The following is a 15,082-nucleotide window of genomic DNA, read 5'->3' on the forward strand; positions in this document are numbered from 1 at the left end:
AAGCAGTGGTATCAACGCAGAGTACTAGTAAGACGTTATACTGAGACACGCTTTGGCAGTTAGTAATCGGTCAAGATTACGGTTAAAACAATTGCGTTACGAATTACTGATATGCGCAGACTCTGCGCGCGACAATGTCTCGTTGTCGCGCGCAGAGTCTGCGCATATCAGTAATTCGTAACGCAATTGTTTTAACCGTAATCTTGACCGATTACTAACTGCCAAAGCGTGTCTCAGTATAACGTCTTACTGCGAGAGAGTGCTCAAGATTCTCAAGATTCTCAAGATTTCATCGATTATTTGAAGGATGGCTGATGGAAGTAACCAGAATTACGAACAGAGGTATGATAGGATATGGGAAGATATTTTCTTCGTTTTTGTTCGCAATCGAACAACTTGTGTTCTCTGTGGTTACGAGCCGTCTGTCGTAAAAAAATACGTTCTCGAGAGACATTATAGAGTCAAACATTCCGGACAATATTCCAATTATACGTATCAGGAAAAATTAAACATACTCGAGGGTTTAAAATTAGTTTATCAGACAGATAATAGCGTTTCTCACAATAATACATTAATTTCTAACGCCGACAATAATGATGCAAAAGCTTTAGCTGCATCATACGCTATTTCGTTCCTCATCGCGAAGCATTCCAAATCGTTTAGTGATGGTGAGTTTATAAAAAAATGTCTCGTTGAGACAGTAAAATCCTTCGACGGTAAATTGACAGTTGACGAAGCTACAAGTATTTCGCTTAGTCATCAAACAATAGGACGTAGAATTACTAATATTGCGCTTTCTATTGAAGATAAATTAAAATCTTTGTTAGCAACTTGCTCGTACTTTTCATTGTGTCTTGATGAAAGCACCGATAATCAACACGTGAGCCAGTTGAGTATTTTTACTCGAATCGTCCAAAACGATTTCTCATGTGTCGAGGAGCTTTTAGATTTTGTTGCTTTGCATGACACAACTACGGGTATAGATATCTTCAGAGCTGTAGAAAAAACTCTCAATAAATTTAATGTAGATTTTACAAAATGTTCGGCTATAGTAACAGATGGTGCCAAAGCGATGACTGACGCAAAAATTGGTTTTTTCGGTCAAATCAGACAGCGAGATTTAAAATTTCCGATTATTCATTGCATTATTCATCAAGAAGCGTTATGCGGGAAAGCTGTTAAACTTAGTACTGCTTTGCAAACGGTAACGCAAATTGTTAATTTTATTAAAGGTGGCCATAAATTTCTTTCCCATCGAAAGTTTCAACACTTTCTCGAAGAGCATAACGCGGTTTATACCGATGTCCCTTTATATTGCGAAGTCCGCTGGCTTAGTGCCGGAAAATGTTTAGAAAAATTTTTTGCAATAAGAAAAGAAATCTTCCTTTTTTTGCAAGAAATATCTATTACAAAATGCGACGAATTTAAATTTTTTCTAGAAGATTTAGAATTTCTCAGTGAGCTCGCTTTTATTACTGATTTGACTAATCATTTAAATATTTTAAATTTGAATCTGCAAAGAACGAATCAAGTTATTTCTCAATTAGTTAGCGCCATTGATTGTTTCCGTAGACAATTATTATTATTTAAAAATCATATTGAGGCAGATAATTTATATTTCTTCCCATCTTGTCAAGTTCTTTTCGAAGAGCATGGCAAAAGCTGCAATTTTCAGAAGCATCTCTATTTAATCGATTCTCTCATTAGTCAATTTAATACACGGTTTAGAGATTTTGAAATGTTCAGAAATGATCTTATTCTTCTCGAGAATCCTTTTACTGCGCAAATCGAAGAACAAAATATAGAATTGCAACAAGAATTTTGCAATTTACAATCTAATATTTCCCTTAAAACGCGACCGGAAAAAGGAATAGAAGTTTATAAAATTTTAGACGTAGCGACTTATCCGAGGCTTAGGAATTTCGGTCTTCGATTTTTTCTATGTTTAACTCGACTTATTTATGTGAATGTTCTTTTTCAAAAATGAAATATATAAAAACCGACAGACGCTCTTGTTTGAAGGATGCATCATTATCTTCGTTGATGCGAATAAGTTCTTCAAATATTCAAATAGATATTCCTTCTGTTCTCGAATCGTACGAACGCCGTAGTCGTACAAAATTTTAATGTTCTAATTTTTCTCGTTTTTGGTCATCGCTTTTTGGTCGTTTTTTTATTCTTCTTTTTAAGTGGATTAGGCCTACAGGGGAAACCACTATTAAAAAAACGCGTCAACAATAGTACCTCATGGGTGATGTGGAAATCTATTGTCAAAATTATTATAAATATAAATATAATCTAATAATAAATATATATTAATATAAGTATAGAATAATAATTAATAATAAAAATAATAATTAAAAAATCGCGATTTTAAAAAACTGAAAATATTTAGTTAAGGGGTACGGAACAGCATCGCGTTACAGATGCGCCGTCCCTGAGACAGAGCTCCGCGCGTCTTAGTTACGGTTATCGCGCCACGCGTTGCTAAGGTCTCGAGCGTGAGTGGGGGCCGCTAGGCGGTGAGCCTCGGAAATCGGCCGAAAAGTGCAAAACGTGGACAGCTCTGGTTTAGAACGTTAGGCGGGTCGCGTATATTATAATCTTAGCGACGGCGTTACACTTAATTCGGTTCTTAATTTGCGACTCCCGCGAGCGCGTCTATTGTTCGGTTTTATAGCCGGATTTTGGAGTCTTTTGATCGGAGGGGGTGCCTGGTAACAGGCCCTCTTGGTCAAAGTCCCGGGTGCAAGCGAAGGAAATTCGAAGTCTCCTTCGCTTCGCTTGCATTTTTGCAATTTTTTGATTTCGCGCGTGACTCGCTGCGTATGCGGTTTTTTGTAGCTAACGCGTTGTCAAGCGGATGTAACTTAAGTAGTTATAGCTATTGAGGGCTATAACAGTTTATATATAATTATGTTTAAAACAGCTAATTTATTATTGTAAATGTAGTTAATGTTCATTGAGGAATTATAAGACTAACATACATTTATATTTATTATTATATAATTTGTGTAATTTTATTATAAATATTTTTATCATTTTCATAAATCTACATATTTCTTCATTAAATTACTATGTTATTTTTTTCATTATTTTTATTACAGACAACTTAATTTTTTCCTTTGTTTTTTCTTTCTTTCTTAATTTTAGCTTTATAACTTTTTTAAATGTTATATATATATATATATTTGTACATCAAAAGTAAACTATTTTCAACCAAAAATATTAACTTTATAAAAAAACTATTTAAAATTATTTTACAAGATTGATGTTTAAAGATAGAAAACTATTTATATAAATTATTTTTCAAGAATTGATTTTGAATTAAATTACATTTTAAACTTAATTACTCTGAAATTAATTTAATTTTGTATGATATTATATAATAAATAAATATTATTATATTATATAAATATTATTATAAAAATAAATATTGTTATATTATAAATTATATTATATAAAATTAATATTATTATATAAAAATCAATATTATATTGTAATACTTTTAAATATAAACTTGAAAATAAACGGGCTATAGGAATCGAACGCGGATGTTACTGCGTCAGATAGCGAAAATTTAATTTTTCGGCTATAACTAATAATTGTGCACGAGGCACGAAATTTTGCTTGGTACTTTTGCCAAGACTTAATTTAGGAATAAATCTCAATTCGAGATTTTAATTCCTATATGATTGACAAAAGTACCAAGCAAAATTTTGTGCCTCGTGCACAATTATTAGTTATAGCGGAAAAATTAAATTTTCGCTATCTGACGCAATAACATCCGCATTCGGCTCCTATAGCCCGTTTATTTTCAAGTTTATATTTATTATCAAGGAGCCTGTAAAATTCTTAATTCTTGTAATACTTTTATATGTCAATTTTTATGTACAAAATTATTTGCAAAAAAGGAAAGAAAACATTCTTAGAATAAAAAAACATCTAAAAAAAGAATAAACAATATCTTATTGATTATTTTGACGTTATAATTCATAAATTAATAATTTATAATCTTTATTAAATTAAATTATATTATTAATTATTTAAATAAATTTATTTATATAATTAAATATTTAATCAAATATTTTTATAGTAATATTTAAATAAGTTTTTATAATCTACGAAAAAAGTAACAAATAAATGTAAAAAAAATGAAAATTGTACACATAAAAATTACCAATATAATAATAAATTAAAAAATTAATAGTAATAGAAAAAATAAATTATTTGTAACAAAAAGTTTTCATTTTTAGTTTTTCTTACAAAGATTTAATGAATTTCTAATACTCACTCATTGTCAGTTGAATCAAAGATTTGCTTATTGTTCAATACTTTATTAGAAGTTGAAATTTGTGTTCCGTCCAATTGTTCACTTTGTGATGAATTATCTGTTTCTTGATTCATTCTTAATAATTCCTTTTTTTTCAATATTATAATATTCTTATTAAAATTGTATTTATGATCTACAAAGTTTTAAAAAATTATATTAAGATTTTTAAAGAATCTTAAAATTACTGAACAAAAGAAATTACTGAGATAGATTACTGAACAATAAAAAAAGAAAATAAAATAATAATAATAATTATTATAAAAAAATATGTAGTATGTAATATAGTAAAGAATAAACATTATATGGTTTAATGAAAATGATATAAGAAAATATTAAAAAACACATTTTTTAAATTATATGATACAATTATACTTCATTAGTCTTATTATAATTCATATATAATATTATTCATCATCAAATACAATCGTATAAAGTATCGCTCACGTAAGAAATGTAAGAAATGTATATATTAACATATATTGAAAAAAGAAAGATAGAAAGAATGTTAAATATATATAAACTATTAAATAAATATAAAGAGTAAATAATTTTTAGGAAACAATTATTTAAAAAAAGAGATTATTATTAATACTTTATATAAAATTCTTCTTCCTCAAAATCTTTCACAATCTTTATCTTACGGTCTTCTGCAAACGATTGTCAGTTTTGTATTGTATGTCTTCGAATGAAAATCAATATTAATTCGACATTCAACTTTTATTATTTATTTAGGAGTAGTGGAAATGATCGGCCAAAACTAGCAAATAATAAATTTATTTAAATTTTACGACGTTTCGACCATATGATTGTGGTCCTTTTCAAGTAAAACACTGAAACAAAATTTTTTACATATCGTCGGTGACACAGAACACTTTTAGTATAACCAGGCCCAATTTACAAGAGATACCCATACTTACAAATAAAATTAGTTACAGTTACATCTCAATTATACACGATTGTCATTGTACAGCATTTTTTATTAAAAAGTCAAATAAATTGAAAGTGCGAGACAGCAGACAACATATCCTCCCGAAGGATCGTCACAGAATAATAGATTTCAAGTAAGCTTATTTACACGACCTTAATTATTTTGTTATAGACATCATTTAAACTCTCTGTATCCTTATGTGAGTTAATGTTATTATCAAGTTTTTTAATGTAAAACATTTCGGCTATCTCTCTCTTCCTTACATGTTTTTCAGTATGTAAAACATTATATTTATTCCAATCGAAATCATGTTTATGCTCCGACCGATGTTTACTTATAACAGAATGTGAAATATGATGCAATTTTATATTATTACAATGTTCTTTAAACCGTGTACTAAGATGTCTCTTCGTTTGTTCTATGTATGCCGCTGGACAGTCATTGCAATTTATTTTGTAAACGACGTTAGTCGCGCGATCTCTAGTCAAAACATCCTTGCCACACTTAATGAGGGTATTCAGTTTTTTAGGGCATCTATAAACGACTTCCATGTCGAATTTTTTTAGAGAAAATGAGATACTATCACTAATGTCACCCACATAAGGTATCGAAATGTAACGTGTTTTTGTCGGAGATTCAATTTTGTTCTCGTCAATATTACTATTCTTATTATTATATTTTAAAAAATTGGTTCTTTTTTGTAAAAATCGTTTAATGATATTTGTGGGGAAACCGTTATTTAATAAAATATTTTTAACTATTTCTATATTTTCTCGGTGAAAACGCTCATCGGATAACAACATCGCGTGGTCAACCAAACTATAAATTGTATTAATTTTAAATTTTAACGGATGACTCGAAAGAAAATTAATATATCTACCCGACCACGTGGGTTTTCTGTACCAATTCGTTATAAGTTTGTTATTAGAACGATACACAGTAGTATTTAAGAAATTTAAGGACGAGTTACATTCTATCTCATGTGTAAATTTTAGACGTTCGTGATAATTATTGAAAGTGGAAAGTATATTATCTATTTTATCCCTTGGTATTATGGCAAAGATATCATCGACATATCTATAGTACACAGGGGCCTCAAAGCTCAAAACGCCCAAGCAATGTGATTCAAGGTCGTCCATAATTATATCGGCTAAAATTGGTGATAGCGGATAGCCCATTGGACTCCCATAAATTTGTTCATAAAATTGCCCCTCAAACATAAAACTGGTTGAGTCAAGAATGGTTTCCACCGCATATGTAAACTGTGTTAAATTTAATTTCGTATTCTTCGAGATGTCATCCCAACGCTTTTCAATTCCCTTCATGACCAAATCTTTAGGAATGTTGGTAAAAAGCGAGGTGACATCCAAGGAGATCATTATTTCGTATTCATTAATTACTCTATCCTTTATATTTTTTGAAAACGACCAACCATCCTTTATATGTGAATCTGGCTTTCTTATGGAACATTGTATAATGTTGTGAATATAATTCGCTAAATTGTAAAACGGACTATCGAGTGACGAAACGATAACACGTAAAGGAACACCGTTCTTATGAATCTTAGGAAGTCCGTAGCATCGTAAATTACCGTTTGTACAATTCAAATGTTTATACGTTCTCTCATCTATAATATCATTAGAGCGCCATGATTTTAACAATGAATTTAGTTTAATAGTTAAAGGTTTTATAGGATCTTTTTTAAGTTTTTTATATGTGTAAGGGTCGTTAAGTAAAACTTCCATTTTTTCCAAATATTCGGATATAATTTTATCCAAGATTACAGTTGTTTGCCCCTTATCAGCTCGAGTGACTAAAATATCTTAATTTTTATTTAGAAAATCCTTACACAAAGTAAACCCCTTCTGAGTCTATCTGTAACACTCACGTGTTTTTTATCTCGGAGAAATATATTTAAAGAATCTACAATTGAGTTTCTTGCATCTAATCTATCTTCACGCGGTATTTTAAGAGTATTGACTTCAAAATTTTTTATAACTTCTAACGTATAACTCAAGCGGTCATTCTTATTCGATTGTTGTAACGGGAGCGCGAAATTTCCGCCAAGACTTAGAGTATTCTTAATTGTGTCAGGAAGTTCCTTGCTACTAATATTAACTAACCATTTTGAATTGTCAATATTTTTGAAAGGATCAAACTCAATGTCGCATTTTCGTTTCAAATGGTTGAATTTACTAATTGCGTTATTTTTCTTTATGCGATTAAAATTTTTTAGTCTTTGTTTACTTAATTCGAAGAAACCGTTCACACGATCGCTTGGTAAACAGTTTAACAATTTTTTCTCCACAGATTTTATTTTTGATTTAACGAAATTTAAGTTGAAATTTACGTCCTTGATCTCTAATTTTAATAACTTTTGTTGATTAAATTTAATGATGTTATTGAACTTATGTTTTACATAACTACTATGGAATGAGATATTAAATTTTATATTTTTAATGTGTGAAGGCATTAAATCATACCTTCTGCAACGCAATAGGAAGATCAGTTGTTGATTCAATGTATAGAATCTCTTATTATAATAAATCCATGCCTTAAATGAAGACGTGATCTTGTCGTCGTAGTGTGTTGATATGTGTTGAAAAAAGCCTTTGATGCGTGTATTCTCCATATCCAGGTCCAGGAGTGTATCAATAAATCTTAATTATTATTAACGATCGCTAGTCAGAACAATAGAATATTTTATTAAATAACGGTTTCCCCACAAATATCATTAAACGATTTTTACAAAAAAGAACCAATTTTTTAAAATATAATAATAAGAATAGTAATATTGACGAGAACAAAATTGAATCTCCGACAAAAACACGTTACATTTCGATGCCTTATGTGAGTGACATTAGTGATAGTATCTCATTTTCTCTAAAAAAATTCGACATGGAAGTCGTTTATAGATGCCCTAAAAAACTGAATACCCTCATTAAGTGTGGCAAGGATGTTTTGATTAGAGATCGCGCGACTAACGTCGTTTACAAAATAAATTGCAATGACTGTCCAGCGGCATACATAGGACAAACGAAGAGACATCTTAGTACACGGTTTAAAGAACATTGTAATAATATAAAATTGCATCATACTTCACATTCTGTTATAAGTAAACATCGGTCGGAGCATAAACATGATTTCGATTGGAATAAATATAATGTTTTACATACTGAAAAACATGTAAGGAAGAGAGAGATAGCCGAAATGTTTTACATTAAAAAACTTGATAATAATATTAACTCACATAAGGATACAGAGAGTTTAAATGATGTCTATAACAAAATAATTAAGATCGTGTAAATAAGCTTACTTGAAATCTATTATTCTATGACGATCCTTCAGGAGGATATGTTGTCTGCTGTCTCGCACTTTCAATTTATTTGACTTTTTAATAAAAAATGCTGTACAATGACAATCGTGTATAATTGAGATGTAACTGTAACTAATTTTATTTGTAAGTATGGGTATCTCTTGTAAATTGGGCCTGGTTATACTAAAAGTGTTCTGTGTCACCGACGATATGTAAAAAATTTTGTTTCAGTGTTTTACTTGAAAAGGACCACAATCATATGGTCGAAACGTCGTAAAATTTAAATAAATTTATTATTTGCTAGTTTTGGTCGATCATTTCCACTACTCCTATTGTTCTGATTAGCGATCGTTAATAATAATTAAGATTTATTATTTATTTACATAGCAATTCATTCACCTAGCAACATTCTAATATTATAATCGATTACGTCACGTAACTCGACTGCGAAATATCGATATCCGTAAACTAAATGGCTTATAAAAAATTCAATATAAATATTTATATACATACTTATAATACACATAAACACACACACACACACACACACATATATATATATATATAAATTTATTCTAAGAAGTTGCATATACATACATTCTATCCATGCATACATACATTGTGTGTGCGAACGTGCGTATGTGTATGTGTGTGTGTGTGTGTGTATGCATATAGGTATATAGGTTAATCCTAATACATCCCACATAACATCGGACATTCTATGAATATGCATATTTTCTCCATGATATGAAAATAATATCTTGTATGTAAAATGTTTATACATTTCATATACATGATTTGGATATACATAACAATATATAATATGTATATACATTGATGTATTTTATATGTATATATAATAAATGTATGTTAAATGTATGTCAAATGTCTATACATAATATGTATATACTTCGTTGTACGTCAGATATATATACATTGCTGTACATTACACGTACATACATTATGCAATCTCTAAATATATACATTGCATATACATAATATGTATATGCTTTGCTGTACGTAAGATGTATATGCATTGCTGTACATTATACGTACATACATTATGCAATCTCTAAATACATACATTGCACATACATAATATGTATATGCTTTGCTGTACGTAAGATGTATATGCATTGCTGTACATTATACGTACATACATTATGCAATCTCTAAATACATACATTGCATATACATAATATGTATATGCTTTGCTGTACGTAAGATGTATATGCATTGCTGTACATTATACGTACATACATTATGCAATCTCTAAATACATACATTGCATATACATAATATGTATATGCTTTGCTGTACGTAAGATGTATATACATTGCTGTACATTATACGTACATACATTATGCAATCTCTAAATACATACATTGCACATATATAATACATATATACTTTGCTGTACGTAAGATGTATATACATAAATTATGATCAATCTCTCTCTCTCTCTCTCTCTCTCTCTCTCTCTCTCTCTCTCTCTCTCTCTCTCTCTCTCTCTCTCTCTCTCTCTCTCTCTCTCTCTCTCTCTCTCTCTCTCTCTCTCTCTCTCTCTCTCTTTTTTCTGAGAGAAGACGTGTCAAACATCGCTCTGCAAAAGTGATAACTTTTAAGTGATTATATAGTGAGGGAGAGTGGCGAAAAAGTATTGAAGTAATAGTTGCATAGACCGGGAATAGACATGAGTGTTATCTAACAGGAATATGCTGATTTGTGAGCGTGAGAGTTATATTTCTTGTATGAGGCATCGAGATTTCACGCGACAGGTAGACATTAAAGGTGGACACAAAGCGCTGACGTGAATTTGGACAAAGGTAATTGACCGCCTATGCTGGTATTAACAGCTTCGGCCGGTAATTATCGATATGAACGATGAATATGACGAGTATCGATGCTCGGCATGTAAGAAGGCAATAAAAAATCAGGTTGTTGCATGCAAATCTTGTATTAAACTGTTTTACCATCCAGGATGTGCAAGTAAACATAAAATTTATGATAGAAATCGCGAACTGGTGTCGTGTCCTGGCCCATTTGAGAAATTTACAATTGAAAGTGAAGCAGATATGAAGAAGGCACCGACAACAGCGGGGAGCAGCAGGGAAAGACAAGGATCTACAGGATCTACGGGTTCGTTTACGACATCAAGCAGTGGAAATAGAATATCAGGAGCGAGTGGATCATCGAGTATTGACGTAAAAATAGATTGGCTTGTAAAAACTGTGAAAGAAATAAAAGACGAAACAGCATGTAAGAAGGAAATTAAAATGATGGTTAAGGAAATAGTTCGAGAAGAATTTGGAAGTATTAAACAAGAACTGGAAGACTTGAGAAGAATTATACAAGGAGGAGCGGGTGGACTGGCAGGAGGAGCTCAAAGATGTTATAGTGAAGCAGTTAAAGAGAAGAAAAAAGAAAATATTATAATTGTCAAACCCAAGGTGCAACAGGAGAGTGAAGCAACTAAAAAACTGATAAAAGAAAAGGTAGATATCAAGAATATGGCTATGGGAATAACGAAGTTAAAAAAAGGAAGTAAGGGAACAGTGATTCTCGGCTGTGAGACTGGAGAAGAAATGGAAAAGCTAAAGGCGACAGTACAAGCCAAGCTGGGCGAGAATTTTAACGTTACTGAGTCACCGCGGATGAAACCTAAGATAAAAATTGTCAATATTGGCGAGGAAGAAATGGAGTTGAATGATGATGATTTAATAGGTACAATTAAGAAGCAGAACAAAATTGACGTGAAAAATGAAGGAATTCATATGCGACTAGTGAAGAGAATAGTTAAAGAGAAAATAAATGAGAAAGATCAGTCCGGAAGAAGAGGAAAAGATGGTATCGTAATAATTGAAGCAGATGAAGAGACTCATGAAGTAATGTTGAGAAAAGGGAAACTGAATGTAGGATGGAGAAAGTGTCCTGCATTCAATCACATTAATATTAAAAGATGTTTTAAATGCTGGGGTTATTATCATATTGCAAAGAATTGTACGCGTAATGAAACATGTCACAAATGTGCAGGAAATCACAAGGTGAGTGAATTTACAGCGACAAAGAAAAGATGTATAAATTGTATGTTTAAGATTCAAACATACAATTTGAAAATAAATGATGAGCATGGCGCACTTGATCCGGAATGTCCGACTTTCAAGAGGGCGATACAGGAGAAGAAGAGGAGGGCCGGATGGGAGGAAGATAAATAGCAACTACAAAAGGAAACGGAATTAATACTATATACAAATGCGCAAAGTTTGATGGCGCATAAAGACGAGATACAGCATCAGATTATGAAGAAAATGAATCCTGCGTTCATAGCGTTATCAGAAACCAGAGTGACTGCTGAAATTGAAGACTGTGAAGTGAACGTACCGGGGTATAGTATGATTAGATGTGATGCTGAAAACAGAAATTCAGGAGGGGTTCTTTTATATGTAAGGGACGATATTAAATATGAGATAGTATTAGTAAAAAAGTTAGAAGCGAATTGTTGGTGTGCTGCGATGAGGTGAAAGATAAATTGTATAAAGGAGTGATAACAGTAATATATCACTCACCGAGTTCATCGCATGGTGAGTTTCGTGAGATTTCTGGAGGATATAATAGAAGAATTAATAATACGGGGAGAATGTATAGTAATAGGAGACTTTAATATAGATATTATGTTGGACTCGTTTTATACAAAGAAGTTACAAACGACAATGTTGAGCTTAGGCATGAAACAATATGTAAATAAACCGAGGAGAATTACGAAAGATAGTAAGACAATTATAGATTTAATTTACGCTAATAATAAAATAGAAGTGCAAGTAATTCATGAACCTAAAATAACGGACCATGCGTGGTTAAAAGTTGATCTTAATGCGAATAAAATTGATAATAAATACAGAGAATTTAGTGCTAGGAATTTTAAAGAGTTTAATGTAGATGAATTTATTAAATTAGTGGAAAATAAATTAGGAAAGAGCCAAGATATGAATGTCAGTGTGAGAGCGAAGAAACTTGTCGATAATATAGTAGATGCGTTGGATGCTACAGCACCTAGAAAAAAATTTAGAATTCCGAAAATATGGGAAGGGAAAAAGTGGTTTTCGGATGAAATAAGGGAAGCAGCGGCTAAAAGGGATGAGGCGTACAGTAAAGCGTTGTATGATGACACGGATGAAAATTGGTCACAGTTTAAAATCGAAAAAAATGCAGTGGTTAAACTAATCAGGACAAAGAAAAAAGAATACTATGAAAATATGATAGATCATAACAAGGGAAATCCGACATCTATGTGGAAAACCTTAAAAGAAATAATAAGGGGCGAACCAACGGGTACAAAAAAAATAGAGAATATAGATTTTGAAATATTAGATAATACTGAAGGGTGCAATATAGCTAATAAATTTAATTTATATTATATACAGAGTATTGAGAACATAGTAAAATCTATAAGTAGAGATAAGTTAGGAAGTCCAGGTAAAAGAATTATTTTTGTTATTGAAAGCGAGGGAATAATGGAAAATTTTGAGATGATTAGAATAGAGCATTTACAAAAAATTGTTATGGAACTACCAAAAAAGAAAGGCACGGAGGAGGGATTAACTAGTGATATACTTAAAGCAGTATTTTATGTAATAAAAGAGGAATTTATTGATATAATAAATAACTCTTTGAGGGAAGGTTGCTGTCCAGAAGGTTGGAAAACGTCTACGATAATACCGATTCCAAAAATAGAAAAAGCCAGAAAAGCAAGTGAATTTAGGCCTATTAATATGTTACCAATATTCGAGAAAGTATTAGAATTAGTAGTTAAAAAGCAAATTGATGCGTATTTAGAAGATAACTGTATTATAACAGAACATCAGTCAGGTTTTAGAAAACAGTATTCGTGTGAAACAGCGATTCAAACAGTCATTGACGAATGGAAACTGGTAGTTAGTGAGGCAAAAATGGTGGGGGTAATTTTCATGGATCTCAAGCGAGCATTTGAAACGATAGATAGAGAAAGACTGTTAGAGAAATTATATCAATACGGAATTAGAGGAACAGCTTTAGAATGGTTAAGATCATATTTAAAGAATAGAACACAGCAGGTACGATTTAACAATGAATGATCTACATTATTGGCCACAGAATATGGAGTACCACAGGGATCTGTATTAGGACCTTTGTTATTTATAATATATATAAACGATATAATTAAAGTCTGTCCGGAGGGATGTAGTATAAAAATGTTTGCAGACGATACGCTAGTGTATGTGACTGGAGGGAGTAGTGCGGAATTAGAAAGAAAAATAAATATGGCATTTGTTACAGTGGAAAGATGGATGAATACAAATAAGTTAAAAATGAACGCAGAGAAAACGAAATATATGATAGTTCGAAGTGTACGAAAAGAACTGAGAGGTAAAATTACACTGAAATTAATAATATCAAAATTAAGATAAGGCTCGAGTATAATTAAAATCAAACAATCAATACGTTTACATGTTTTTTTAATAACTTAATTTATTCCTTAATAAAGAATCTATTTAACATCTTGATTATTCGGCTCGCAAGTTGGCCTATTATTGATTGTTTGATTTTAATTACACTGAAATGTTTGGATGGAACGGAGATAGAGCGTGTGGAAAGAATGAAATATCTAGGCATAATTATTGACGATAGGTTAAGATTTAAGGACCACTGTGATTATATGCTAAAGAAAATAGGGAAAAAAGTGAGTTTTTTAAATAGAATAGGTAACTACACTAGATGTATTATATATAAGTCAATCATAGCGCCTCACTTTGAGTATTGTGCGACGCTGTTAATTGATATGGGAGAAACACAACTGAATGAATTGCAAAAAGCGCAAAACCGGGCCATGAGGGTCATATTGCAATGTGATAGATATACCAAAGTGGAGAGTATGCTGCAAGCGCTGCAGTTTATGTCCATAAGACAGAGGCTGAATTATAATGTGTGTATATTTATCTTTAAGATTTTAAAGAATATGTTACCGGATCAATTAAGAAATAAGTTAACAATAGTGGGAAAAGAGAATGAAAGACAGACACGGCAAGCTGGGGACATTGTAGTACAGTTTCGTAGAACAACGAGTGCACAGAAGAGTATGTTTTATGAGGGAGTGAAAATGTACAATGCCTTACCAGCTGAAATAAGACGAATCGAAGAACTGGAAGCGTTTAAGCGAGAGTTAAAGGAGTATATTGTAATTAATGTAAATTAGACTTGTATTTTACAAATAGCTGAGAAAGCTAATAAATATCAATCAATCAAAATCCCTCTCCCTCTCCCTCTCCCTCTCCCTCTCCCTCTCTCACTCTCTCTCTCTCTCTCTCTCTCTCTCTCTCTCTCTCTCTCTCTCTCTCTCTCTCTCTCTCTCTCTCTCTTCCTCTCTCTCTCTCTCTCTCTCTCTCTCTCTCTCTCTCTCTCTCTCTCTCTCTCTCTCTCTCTCTCTCTCTCTCTCTCTCTCTCTCTCTCTCTCTCTCTCTCTCTCTCTCTC

This window comes from Prenolepis imparis, unplaced genomic scaffold, assembly GCF_030444845.1.
Source record: "Prenolepis imparis isolate NDT839.2.m4 unplaced genomic scaffold, iyPreImpa1.0 SCAF_4, whole genome shotgun sequence".
Lineage (NCBI taxonomy): Eukaryota > Metazoa > Arthropoda > Insecta > Hymenoptera > Formicidae > Prenolepis > Prenolepis imparis.